Consider the following 14119-nt stretch of genomic DNA (forward strand, 5'->3'; position numbering starts at 1 on the left):
AGTCTTACATTGGTCGATACCTTCATTTTTCGAAGTGGCCGATCCTTTCTATGTTCTCACTCTATATTACGGAAAGATAGTCCGTAATATTAATAAATCACAATTACAAAGCCAACTAACTTATTTATGGAAGAAAAGAGGTTTATTCATACAACCTCTAAGATGCTCAGAGCCGAACAACTTGTAATCAAATATCACAGAACAGAGTGAAACTCTATGATACGTCACACACTTCCACGTTGTAATTTTGTTCTCACCAAAATTGCAAAATTTATAAAACTTAACACGGGTGAAACAAGTGCACTATCATTCGTTGGCACCTCAACTCATAAGAATCGTGTAGGTCGTTTCATTTCTCTTCCACTACGTGTCTGAGTACCTTGAACACCAGTAGACATCATCCTAATGACATTCAGTTCCTGGCAGCTGATTATGAGTTATGGTTCGTACTGTCTTCACTGACGATCACAGACGACACCTCCTAAGGGATCTATCGTTGTACAGGGCGAATAATCATCCCGTTCTACGTTCGCAGCCTCGCCGCTCGTCTTCATCTTTACCCGGGATTAATTCCTCAATAACACCAAAGGAAATTCCAGTCTTTCTCATTTTCAGTTTCTACAAGACCATATCCCCTTCTTTTACTGCAGCATATTTATATTTCTTCAAGAGTAACTGACTCAAATATTCCCGTCGGAAACGTCTTCGCAGGTTCTCTGGTACACGAGCACGATAAGTTCCTCTCTCACTCATGCTTTCCCATCATTGTGATCCAAGTCAGGGACCCCTATTTCAATATTTCCTTGCAGTAACATAGCCGGTGTGATAGGCCGAAGATCATTAGGATTATCCGAATCCAGGGTTAGTGGACAACTGTGGGTTATCGCCTCGCATTCACAGAGAACAGTCGTCAGTTCTTCTAGGACCAGGGAGTTTTTACTAGCAGCTTACGCAGAAGCCGCTTCAACAAGCCCATAAATCGCTCCCACCATCCGGCCCAACAGGGTTGAACAGCCTCGTGATTCTTCGAACATTTCTCTAGGTTTCAATTTTCTTCTGACTAGTTTAATTAACTTGTTGTTCGCTCCTCAAGTAATTTCCATTATCGCTATAGATAGTAGAAGGCTGCCCTCTGCGTGAAATAAATCACCACAACCCTTAATGAAGTCCATCAGTTGATAATGAAGGAAGAAGTTCCAAGTTTGCAGCACGATATAGTGCACACATAAATAAGCATATCTAGAATTTATTATACCCTACAACAAATAAAGGACCAGCAATGTCGACACCACAAACTTCAAAAATCTTTACATCTCGGACTCGATCGTGAGGTAGGGATGCAATAGTGACCTTCTGCACTTCCTCACAATGGCTCTTACTACTCCCCGTCCATGTACTGCCCAAATATTTTCCCGCAGAATACTCAATAGTGTCTGTCCTCCTACGTGATTATTGAGAACATGCATGTCATGTACCAAACGTCCGCCTCCCTAGCACTAGTAGCTGCCGTCCTCGGAGGCCTGGGTTTGATTCCCGGTACTGCCGGATATTCAAGATCGGAAGGAGAACTGGTATGTGGTTAAAATGGTACATGCAGTTCACCTCCATCAGAGGAGTACCTGAAAAGAATTGCACTACCTCGGGATGAGGATACGAGTTTACTTTATGTACAAACCTTGAAATAATGGATGATCCTCTGCCAAAACCGCTCGGCTAAGAAACTATTCTTGGTCCTTCCGTTCAGATATTCATGTCTTTACTCGAAGAATTACATATTCATCTCGAAATAACTGTAATAAAGCAAGCCCCTTACTCTCAGTTTCTTGAAAGCTTTGCTTCTGAACCAGTTTGATGACACTATTTCAGCTTTCATCAATTCCGAACATGTCAGATGTCTCTCGTTTCCCTTCTGATTCTGATAGTTGTAAATGCATCTCCTGATCCATCCTAGTAACCTGAATATATGCTCAATTTTGGAGAAGGGAAGGTAAAACCTTTTTCTCGTGGATACTTCTTCCGGGGTGACCCGATAACATAGTCAAAACCACTACTACGCTAACGGCAGTCAAATTTTGAACTAGCTGTTACAACAAATGAGCTGTTCACTAACAAAAAGTCGGGAAGCGAAAAACTAGACACCATAAAACACCACCCAAAAAACGAACCAACAAGAACCTACCTGAACTGGTGGAGAGATGTTACAACAAATCCGTGGATATTAAATTAAACAACTGTACCTGGTATCAAATTACTTAATCTGAGTGAAAAAGAACACTTATTACGTTGAGAAAATAAGAATATGCAAGAAAATAATAAATAATAATGTTATTTTCTTTACGTCCCACTAACTACTTTTACGGTCTTCGGAGACGCCGAGGTGCCGGAATTTAGTCCCGCAGGAGTTATTTTACGTGCCAGTAAATCTACCGACACGGGGCTGTCGTATTTGAGCACCTTCAAATACCACCGGACTGAGCCAGGATCGAACCTGCCAAGTTGGGGTTAGAAGGCCAGCGCCTTAACCGTCTGAGCCACTCAGCCCGGCTATGCAAGAAAACAAAATGAAATGGAAATCCTTAACATCGTCCTCCTAGAGATAACTAATCTTTAGACTAACTAAACACAAATTACAAATCAGAAGGATTAAATAAACCTTAAATGTGAGCGGCTCACTTAGAGGATACTACGAGGGTTGGAACTTAAATAGTGGCAACACTGCTGTGAAGACGCTACGCAACGGAATCTAATATTGTCGCTGATAGCGCACGTTGGTTACATACCTACCTTACCTCAGAGCAAATGGACTCGCCCTTCCCACATCACCTGCGTGCGCACAAGCGAGAGATACACGGTCACTTGTGAGCTAGCGGTCTAACGTAACGTTGTCACTATGTTTTCCAAACAGGAACAACGGAGTTGGATCCAGATTGAATGTGCCAGAGGTCGTACAGCACGACAGTGTCATCAAAGTATTCAAGAGGCTTGCGGGGAATCTGCATTGCCTTACAGAACAGTGAGTGACACGTCGGGTAAAAGCCTTCAACGATGGTCGGCAAACTGTGGCGTACATTCATCGGGCAGGTCGTCCTACGAGTGAAGAAGAAGTGCATGCTCTTGCCGCGTAACTGGACAGTGATCGAAACCAGACAATTCGTGAGCATTCGCTTCAGAACTGTTGCAGAGATTTGACAGGCAGTAAACCGCTCCATTCGCACCATCAACAGAACAGGCTCTGCTAAAAGTATACTACGACTTCCACATCGCTAGCAACGGGTTATACACAACGCTGGTGACTACATTGAGGAACAGTAAAGGTTGCTATCTTTTGTATCTGTTGTAAATAAATAGTTGCCACTATTTAAGTTCCAATCTTCGTAATAAATAATTAACTCATCAGATTTTTCTGATAAACAAACAACCTCTGAGGTATAAGAGTGAATAGCATTTTCTGAATTCGCTTTGAAAGGAACGAAGTTCAGACTTTTGTTAAAAATCATCACAGTATAACCTAGTGTGTTTCCCCAAGAGAATCCGATGCGAAACTCATACGTCAGCATTAAATGAAAAACATAACTGTCACAAGTACAGGATGATCAACACAAGAAGGGGAAGAATAATAAGATAACACTACAAGGTCGAGTAATATGACCAAAATTTCACGTGAACTGGGAGTACAGCCACAAAGTCACAATTCAACTCCAACCCAACACGTCAACAACCGAAAAACAATAATCACCACCAGGACAACGAACATCGTCATGGCAACGAACACAAGCAAAGAACGCCAAGAACGACCAATCCAAGCTCGTTACCAAGGGGCACAAACCTCAATACAAGGAAAGGAAAAAGAATTAAGGATAGGTTAAAGACAAGCTAAAACGAAACTTCGGACTCCTTGGTGAAACCACACATGGACCTAAAAACCTTCCACAGACTTAATTCATTAAAACCATAAGTATGATTACAGTTTATCTTCTAAGGAAAATGAATAATAATAATAATAATAAAATGTTTTGATTTTACCAAGTTGGAAATAAATTTAAAAGGTTTAGTACACATGATCACTTAGTATGAATACATTTTTCATTAATAAATGAAACCCGAGAATGGTAATTGGTACAACAGATTAAAGAAAATGCCGTGATACGAGGATGTAGGAATTTCAGAGAAATAGAATGCACCAAAATCTGGAGTAGTTGTTATTTACCGAAGTTAACGGTCCAGATACTGAAAGTCACCTTCAATAAAAATGATGAAGAACTTACATATTCCAGGAAACTGGAGGGGACGCGTTAACGCCCTTATACAACACTCACGCCATTTTGGTTATCAGAAAGATACACTTTATCGTAGTTTGAGAACGACTTCAGGAATACTAGAGACAGATGATGTAAGGCTGAGAGAGCACTCTTCCTCAATGATATTTAACCAACTTCCATGGTTTGGGCTAAACTCCAGCCCCAGAGAAAACACCAAGCACGCCTTCGTCTCATCTTAGTCAAGCGACCGAACTCTAATGGCGGATAACTCTTCACTATCGAAGGAATCAGATCAACAACATAGCCAGGGGCTCTGATTGGTCGGAGGTGGAGCCTCGTAGACAGACGGCCGGATGGAGATAGCAGCACACGGAAGGAACAGAGCATGCCTTAAGAACAAGAGCTTAGTAGCGAGCGCTAGGCCCGGGGAATATATGAATTAAATAAAACATAGAATGACTTAAAAAATGACTGGGGAAAAGACGGGTTGGGAATAAATTATAATAGGACACCGATTTCAATGGCAGCTAGGCCACAACTAAAATGTTAGAGGAGAAGGCAAATGAATACAATTGTGTCATCCTCCCTCCCCGAAGCACAAAATATCCATATGGACATTCACAGTACAGTGGTCTTGAAACAAACTAACTTTGCAATATAGTCCAAATCAAAATTACCACTAATACTAAGTTCAACTTCCGAAGCATCAGCGTGTAGAATTACCACTTTATACTAAGTATTTAAGACCTTTCAAAACTTCAAATCCTGTCATACGATAATTTTCATAGTAAACACAGTCAGAGTTCATCAAGTTTCCAACGCAATTTCAATTTTCACATATCACCTTTTAATAGATAACGCAACATCACAGAGCACACTTGGTTCCAAGAAATTTGCAGTACAAAGTCCAGTTCAAATCACGTCTTAAAACTTAGTTGGTTCCCAAAATGGTTACCCAGACTGGTTATTATAATACACATAAACATGGTCACTCGCAAAGTTTACTTTTTATTTAAATTTTTTGAAAGATGATACGCAACGCATCATCAGTAGTTCTTTACTCAAAGCCTTTCACCTTTTAAATACTCTCGGCAGTACATTCAACATTTAAATATTAAAATTAAAATTTCAGTAGAAGTAGTAGTTAGCGGGTTTCAAATACCAAGAAATGCAGCATCTTATGCCCTTTCAACAATTAATTCAACATCACAAGAAAAATTAAGAACACAAAAGCGCAAAACAGGGAAGGGAGAAGGTCAAAAAGGAGATATTGGTGAATGCATATTAACAAGATAACCCAAAGTCCAAACATTAGTCAAAACGTAATTTAGAGATACTCTAAATAGACTTAGGGCTAGATCATAATCAATACAGACTAGAACAAAGCCAAGTACCAGGTTTAGTTCCTTTCCCCCTCTTCTTTTGCAACAAACATGTACACACGAGTACCATGCACCGTAGATAAGCAATACAATAATAGAGTTTACCCTCAGTACACTAGAGTAGACCACAGAAAAGGGTGCAAAACTACAGGATATTAGAGAATAACAAAATCTCAACACTGACCTCGATATAATAAATACTCATTTACCAGTTCATAACTACAGTGATGAATAAGAATTATGGACAGAATATTATGCAAGGATTCCCCTAAATACAGAGAAATATAAGGAAAGGAGCAAATTAACATGCTCCTGCAATAAACTACCACCACACCACGCAATAAGTACCATTCAACTTGACATCGAACAAAGGGAGCACATCTCAAGCTACAACATTTTACACAAACGGAATAAGATAACCAAAGTTAGGGTCAACAAATTTAGATCTTAACAGGCGCAGAACTACAAACCAATGAGCTTATGGGTTTTCAAAACTTTCCAAATATACTACCAAGATCGTTCAATACATATTCAATTTAGACTGGTTGACTTTCCCATACGCATAATTACACGCATAATCTAGTAGAGCAAAAATGAAAATTAGAAGCAGTATCACCAATAGATCAGAACACACCAAGGTGACAAGGTTAACAATGAGAAGATCCATGGCTTAAGTATAATAGTTATTCTAAACAAGGGTAAACCTGACAGATACAGTTGGAGACCTCTAGTAATATCAGATGTTGGGTGCGCATTAAGTTTGTCATCAACAACAGTATGTATGTATGTTTAGTCCTCAGCCCGAAGGCTGGTTGGATCCTCAACAGCTCCACCATCAGCTGTCATAGATGGCCTAGGCATCACTGACGAGGCGTACTAAGTAAATGAGGAGTGAGGTAGTTTCCCGTTGCTCTCCTCACCGAGCCATAAGTTACTATTACATATCAGTCTACCAAGTCCACTGAAATGCATGCACCAACCGACCCTATGAGCAATATTTTCACACCGTTCATAGCAGGGACTGGCTGCAGAAGGAATGGCATTACTTGCATCACTCATACCTCAGTCACTTTCATTTTGTCAAAGCCAAGGATAAAGCTGAGACAGATCAATGAAAGTAACAAGATTGCTCTAGCCCATACCAGAAGACATAGTGCACTGTAAACACTAGGTCCCGCCAGCAAAGGCATATCAACAACAGAACTATCAAAAACACCAAGCTAAGAAGGATACAGGTATGGAAAACAATAAGCTCACTATAACACCTCCAAACACCATAGGAATAACAGGAAAGAAAATAGTAAAGGGGAAACTCAGGAGGCTTAACCTATCTAAAGTCACGTAATCCACCAACTTCACAAAATTATCAAAAATACTCATTCCCCACGGCACATCCGATTAAATAAAACAAGCGACATAATACACCTCAAACCAAGTGGCCGATAGGAAATTAGGAGCGATGATCCACACAACATAATCCACCAGTTGTCCATCAAGACTTTGGCAAAATACGGTCTAAAAATAAGTGGCATCCCAGGTCCACCCTGACGCTCCACAGCTAAACATGTACCTCCTCCTATCCCACAGGAGACAATGTAAATAAAATATAAGTGGTAGATAATGAGGCAGGACGATAGAAAACGCTCAATAGAACAATGAAGAAGGAAGGAACCCCACCAAAAATTCCCATAATCAATTAGTAGGGTGACTTTAGTACCGCATGGGAAATACTAGATAATCCCATACTTATCTAGCAAACCAAAGAACGGTAAGATGAAAAATCAACAATACCAACAGATACTAAAAGTTCCACCGAGGAAAAAATGCCGTAGACTAGCAGATTGACTTTAACTGAACTTTACAGTACAATAAAATAATTTCATGATGACATCAGATAAACAGGTTATGCATGTAAACAGTAAGGTGGCCAAACAAGAACCCATAAGGAACCAGCTAGTTATATACAGGAGGAAAATATTATCCCACAAGAGTTGCATGCACAAGTGAATAAATAACTGTCAAATCTACTGAGGCACAGACGAAATTACCAAGACAATATATGCCTTTGCGAAAATGCCATGACCACCCAATAAACACAATACAACCACAACAATAACCATAATGACCCCCAAGAGACACATGTCAGCCCATAAAGGATCAAAACATCACACCATCCTCAACAGCATGCCAAGAAGCCATTGTGCAACACCAAAATAACCCTAAAAATCAAACCTACGGTACCGTAACATCATCAGACACAGGTCCAGAACCATACCTTCCCGGTTTAAAAGGAGATGCACTCCTCAGGTTAAGGATCCTTCTTGCACAACGCAACACCACAACAAGAGGTAGATAAGGTAGGACTCTCCTTTCATCAAATGCAACGCACTACTCAAATGGAAGACCACAATTATGAATTTAGAAACGAGAAACCCGGCAAATAATACTTACAGCAGAAAGCAGAACTAAATACCACATGAGACCAATGAATACCATAATGGATAACACCATTACTAACCTGTACCAGAAATGGATAACAAAATTTCCAAGAAAGATAGGTTAGGTAAATTAATTCCACACCCGAAAATTTACAACGCAGGCAAGACAAGTGATAGGCCACTCTCAAGATGGACATTCCACACTCGGGTAACGGGTATAATTAAGAGGAGGGCACCGGAACTATTATAAATAGAGAAGCACATGCAAAGAATAGTCAGCGGGGGGAACACGATAAAGAAGCAGAGTCCATGCACGAGGTAAACAAGCTACCCACTCCAATAACGGTCAACAGTGCTCTACCATAATTGACATAGAAAATATACCTTCAACTACTGCCTCGCAACTCACAAACCCACACTAATCATGAAAACAATTTTAAAACGCTAAGCTATTCACGTAATGTAGTCGAATAGCAGAAATAGAGTCATATTACCAATGATAGATTATAGAACACCAGAAATGATCATATAGAGGTTGATATAAGGCAGAACACCTTTACAAAATTTCACTTCAATGAATAAATAATGAAACAGAGCTAGAAATTATTTTCATAGGATTAATAAGGATTATATATGCAAAAGCAGTAGCAGGCCAAATGTACTAAAACATAACAGTCCATATTTAAATCATGTCCTACTTCAGTAATACTCAATTATCAGATTTCAATAATTTTAGAGGTAATCGTACTGATATGGAAATAATACCAAACAAGTAATAGGATGGTAACTACTAATAATTAGACACTCACAGGAAAAGTGAAAGAACGCACACCAGTTACAAAGAACAAGCAAATTTTAAAAGACAAAGGCCTCAGTAGGTAAATAGTGGTAGGCAGTCTAGCAATGGCCAATACATCAGTGCTACAACACTGTCATATCGAAATTGACATGGGATATAAATGCCGAAAACCTGGTTAAGAAAATCTTAAGGTGTACATGTCGGATCTGACACAGCAAGAAATATCAGCGAAGAAACCGTCTGCATGGTCGTTTATTCTGACACTACTGAACTACAATGCTCGAAACAAAACCATTCATAATCCGGGAACCGACACAGAAAATACTATACGATGTTCCCAAACCTAAGACCAACCATCACGGCCACATTTACTAAATGAAATTCACACTCAACAGGAATAATAACATTAGACAATATAATGAGAATTAAATCCAATTTGCTCACTGAAAGGTAGTTCTCACACACAGATCCAAACAAACACACGACGCGGTTTACAAGTTACATCATTAGGAAAAATAGGTATTATATTACACATTAACCAAGTTTAATCTGGGATAGATGGGCATGCCTAATTCTCTTAGCGACGGGATCACTCACCAATCTATGAGGCATCAAGACGGGATAAATCAATTGGCACCTGTAGGCGAGTAGAAAGCAAGGCCGCACACTCAGAAACCGTGCCCGCAGTTTCGGAACCTCGGATGCCCAATTCATACTGCAATTCATACTTGCGTAGATGATGTGGATTGATGACCGGACAGGCCATAAGGAATGGTACATGAAACAGTTATTAATGAAAGGATTAGATAAGAAAAATTCACTTCTTTTACAGTAATATCTTACACCTTTTTAACACTATGCTCGTCTTTCAACCCATTAGCATCTGATACCGTACAGTGCACAATAAAGCAAGGAGGGATGCAACAGATCTACAGGTAGTTACGAGCAGCCCGTACTCAAACCAACAGCCGAGTTCTAGCTCCCGTAACTGACCCGATAACGCAGTCAAAACTACTACTAAGCTAACGGCAGTCTAATTTTGAACCAGCTGTTACAAAAAATGAGCTAGCTCATTAGCAACAAATCGGGAAGAAAAAAAAAAAACAGACACTATAAAACACCACCCAAAACCAAACCAACAAGAACTTACCTGAACTGGTGGAGAGGTGTCTCAAACAAATCCGTGGATATTAAAGTAAACAACTGTACCTGGTAACAAATTACTTAATCTGAGTGAAAGAAAGAACACTTATTACGTCGAGAAAATAAGAACTTGTATGCAAGAAAACAAAATTAAATGGAAATCCTTAACATCGTTCTCTTAGTGATAATTAATCTTTAGACTATTTAACTAAGCTCAAATGACAAATCAGAAGGATTAAATAAACCTTAATTGTGAGCGGCTCACTTAGAATATACAAATAAATAATTAACTAATCCAATGTTTGTGATAAACAAACAACCCCCGAGATACTACTATTTTCTTAATTCGCTTTGGAAGGAACAAAGTTCAGCCTTTTGTTAAAATCATCACAGTATAATCCAGTGAGTTTCCCCAAGAGAGTCCGATGCGAAAATCATACGTCAGCATTAAATGTAAAACATATCTCTCACAAGTACAGGAAGATCAACACAAGAAGGGGAAAAATAATAATGCTACAGTTTCAATGAATTGTTGTTTCGCTTCCTCTTCTAACTGTTACCCATGCCTTTTTATAGAGGATCTTCAATACTTAGCATATCTAACTGCAACAAATTGCTAACCTTTTCAAGGTTAATCCTAATCGGAGTTATTTGTGTTTCTAAAAGAGAGACAGCGGGAGAGGACTTGCCAAATATTTTACAACCTAAGCGAGTCCTAAATGCAGTCAATTCTTCTGCATTTCGACATTTCCCAGTGATCATTGATCTTACGTATCATCCCCAATTAAAATCTCAATATCCTCATAATGACCAACATCCAAATAACACAATCCGAATTCTTTCACACGTTCAGTCGAGATCCGAGTTACGTCATTACAAATCTTGAGTTGGCTGAAAACAATTAAACTAAAATAAAAAGTTTCGTCTAGATTCTGAACAACCAACGGAATCACATCATGGAATATTGTAGAACTAGTATGACCAAAAAAAACGACAGGGCTCACCTCTGTCCTCTGAATAGGTCTAAGGCAAAGTTTTCGGAACTCTCATTCTTAATATAAGAATGCGGCGATGCCGAATCTAAGAGAACACGCATCACGTTTACTCCATTACAATGTATAATTTTCACAAGAATGGTTTGGACGTAAATACAAAGGAAAGCAGAACAGCAATTTGTCACTGACCTTGCTTTAGATGCCGAATCATCCTTCTAGTTTTCATATTTCATCCCCGAGGTACACATTAATGAATAGTGACGTCTCTCACGTAAGGAACAGCTGGGATATTGACGACACTTCTTCGCTGGATGGCCATCCTTAAGACAGATAAAACAAGCACACTTTTTCCATAGCCTTACTGTAATTCTCTGCTTGGGAGGGAAAGCATTTATCTGATCATGGGCTCGAGTTCCTGAAGTCATTGATTCCTTAAGATAGATAATTTTTTCGTCAGCTAACTCATTACTTTCATGAATTATTTTAAACTCATGCATTTATCACTTTAGGATTTTTGGTAAATTATTTTTATAAATCTGAGATTTTGTGGAATACCGTAATCGATGTGAACAGTTCCTCTCATCTTTCCTCAAAATTTATTTTTCATTAATGCCTATGTTTAATAATAATAATAATATCGAATGCCAAAATTTTACTCCGTAGGAAGGAGTTATTTTATTTGCCAGTAAATCTGCCAACTCTTTGAGCACCATCAAGCCGGGTTTGAATCCGCCAACTTGTGTTCAGAAGTCCACTGCTCTTGCACCTGAACCACTCGGCCCAGCACAGCGATTTCTTAATTATTAGCCAATCACCCAATATTAACATACTTATGATACACAACATTACCAAATAACACAAGGCCATCGGTATTTAATATAATGAATTCTGGATGGGTCTTTTTACTTCTACTATTTCAAGAAAATCTCAGCTTGAAATCTGACGCTCAAATATTTGTTCCTTGTACCTTCATTTAGCTGTAGAGGCGCATTCCCCCCCCTCTCTCTCTCTCTCTCTCACACACACACACACACACACACACACACACACACACACACCGCTCCTTATCCACGCCCGAAGTGTCCGTTGGTAAGTCGACTCTTACAAGACATCCTTTGCTTCTTTCTGCGATGGATGTCAGTTACCGGGTCGAAGGGACATTCTCATTTGAACGTCTTTTCAAGCATATTGGAGTAGAATAAATATCTACATTTTTCTGTATCTGCGCTAATACCGGAGTAGATTAGTAGTGCTGTAGATTAGTGTTTCTCCATCACATCACGCTGTTTTCAAGCGTAGTAACGAAGTGTTCTATATAATTAAAAAACTCATTAAATGGAAAATGTGTGCAAGTGGCTGTTTATTCACTCTCCCTTCATTAAGTCCTGATAGATATTGGCCACAGTAGAATCAATATAGTCATGAACAAGTAGAAGCCATTTCGAAAGTTGTTAACTGAGGCCATGTACTACGAAAAAGCTCGTGTACATTTCAAGGGACACTGGGCCTGAAGCTTTGAAGGTGGATCCTTTGAATTATCCACAGTGTTTACCATTTCATGTGTCCGGCTCCTTAACTGAATGTTCAGCTTAGTGTCCTTCAGTTCAAATGGACCCGGGCTCGATTCCCAGCCGAGTCGGGTATAGTAATCCAAAAATGCTTAATTCCCTTGGCTCAGGGACTGAGTTTGTGTGCTGTCCCCAATACCCTTGTAACTCATACATCACACATAACACTGGCCAGTTTCACTATAATAACACGTGGTTTCCCACCTACAGCAGGAGCCGCCCAGTCTCGTGGAGAAGTTGCCTTACCAGGCTAGAAATACCCACATGAAATTAAATTAAAACCATCTTAAGAAAGTCTCCTGTGTAACGGCAAAACCCTCAGGCACCTTTCTCAATCCCAGCTCCATAAGCACTCGCTCACTGATAATCGCCTCCCCCACTCCACACAGGACAACCGCAGATCTTTCTTTATTGAATTCCTTAAGAAACGACTACTATTTTGTTTGCACGATATAAAAGGGAAGTAAGTAGATATGAGGAGGTGTCCACATTTTTATAAGTAAGACACTTTTGAAATAGTCAGCTCTTTCTGCAGAGCTGGGGTTGAAGTGAACATCCCAAGCTGGCTGGCACAAGCGCATCGAGCGGCATTTGTCTCTCCACCACAAAAGCAGCGACCACCAAATAGTGGCATGGCTCCAAAACATCATCAAATCCGCAGACTGGAAACAATGGCTGGCCTCACTAAAACCTGCTTGCGGAGACAGAAGAGAACTCATCTTACCTTACTTTGACAAACACAGAAAGTATCATGAGTTTTACAGTGCCAAGAGAAGAGAATGCATTTAGACTATAGTTCCCAAAACTAACCATTGACGTAGGGACGGTTCGTCAAAGTGGTTTAGGTACAAACACAATAACTTCCCTCTCGTCTGACCTGCATTCGATTTAAAACTCGATTAAAGGCCTTACAAGTGCTTTCAATGAAGTAAAGAAAGTCACGTAGGTAAATCTACTATTTGCTTCACGTCGCACCGACACAGACAGGTCATGTGGCGACGATGGGACAGGAAAGGCCTAGGAATGGGAAGGAAGCGGCCGTGGCCTTATTAAGGTACAACCCTAGCATTTGCCTGGTGTGAACATGGGATACCGCCGGAAACTATCTTCAGGGCTGCCGACAGTGGGGTTCGAACCCACCATCTGCCTGATGCGAGCTCACAGCTGCGCGCTCCTAACCGCACGGACAACTCTTCCGGTCGTAGATAAATCATGCTTTCGAATCCTGTCCCTTAGCTCTGAAAGAAGTACGGCAGAGAAGTGTGCTGATGCCGAGAACGGCAATTCTGCATTTTCTTTTTCCTTTCCTAGAAGAGCGTCTTGTTTCTAATCTTGAAGCTTTTCTTTTTCAAATGTTATATCTAAGTAGTTGTCTAATCGCTCAAAGAAAGAATGAGGGCATTGTACTGTATGTTCCTCATATTTGATACTTGATCAGATTTAATTATAATTTACCACCCATGTAGATGATGCAAACCCTATTCTTGATACCCAAAACAAACAGTATATCTATAGGTTCAGTCCTTTCAGAGAAA

Source organism: Anabrus simplex, chromosome 3, assembly GCF_040414725.1.
Source record: "Anabrus simplex isolate iqAnaSimp1 chromosome 3, ASM4041472v1, whole genome shotgun sequence".
Classification (NCBI taxonomy): domain Eukaryota; kingdom Metazoa; phylum Arthropoda; class Insecta; order Orthoptera; family Tettigoniidae; genus Anabrus; species Anabrus simplex.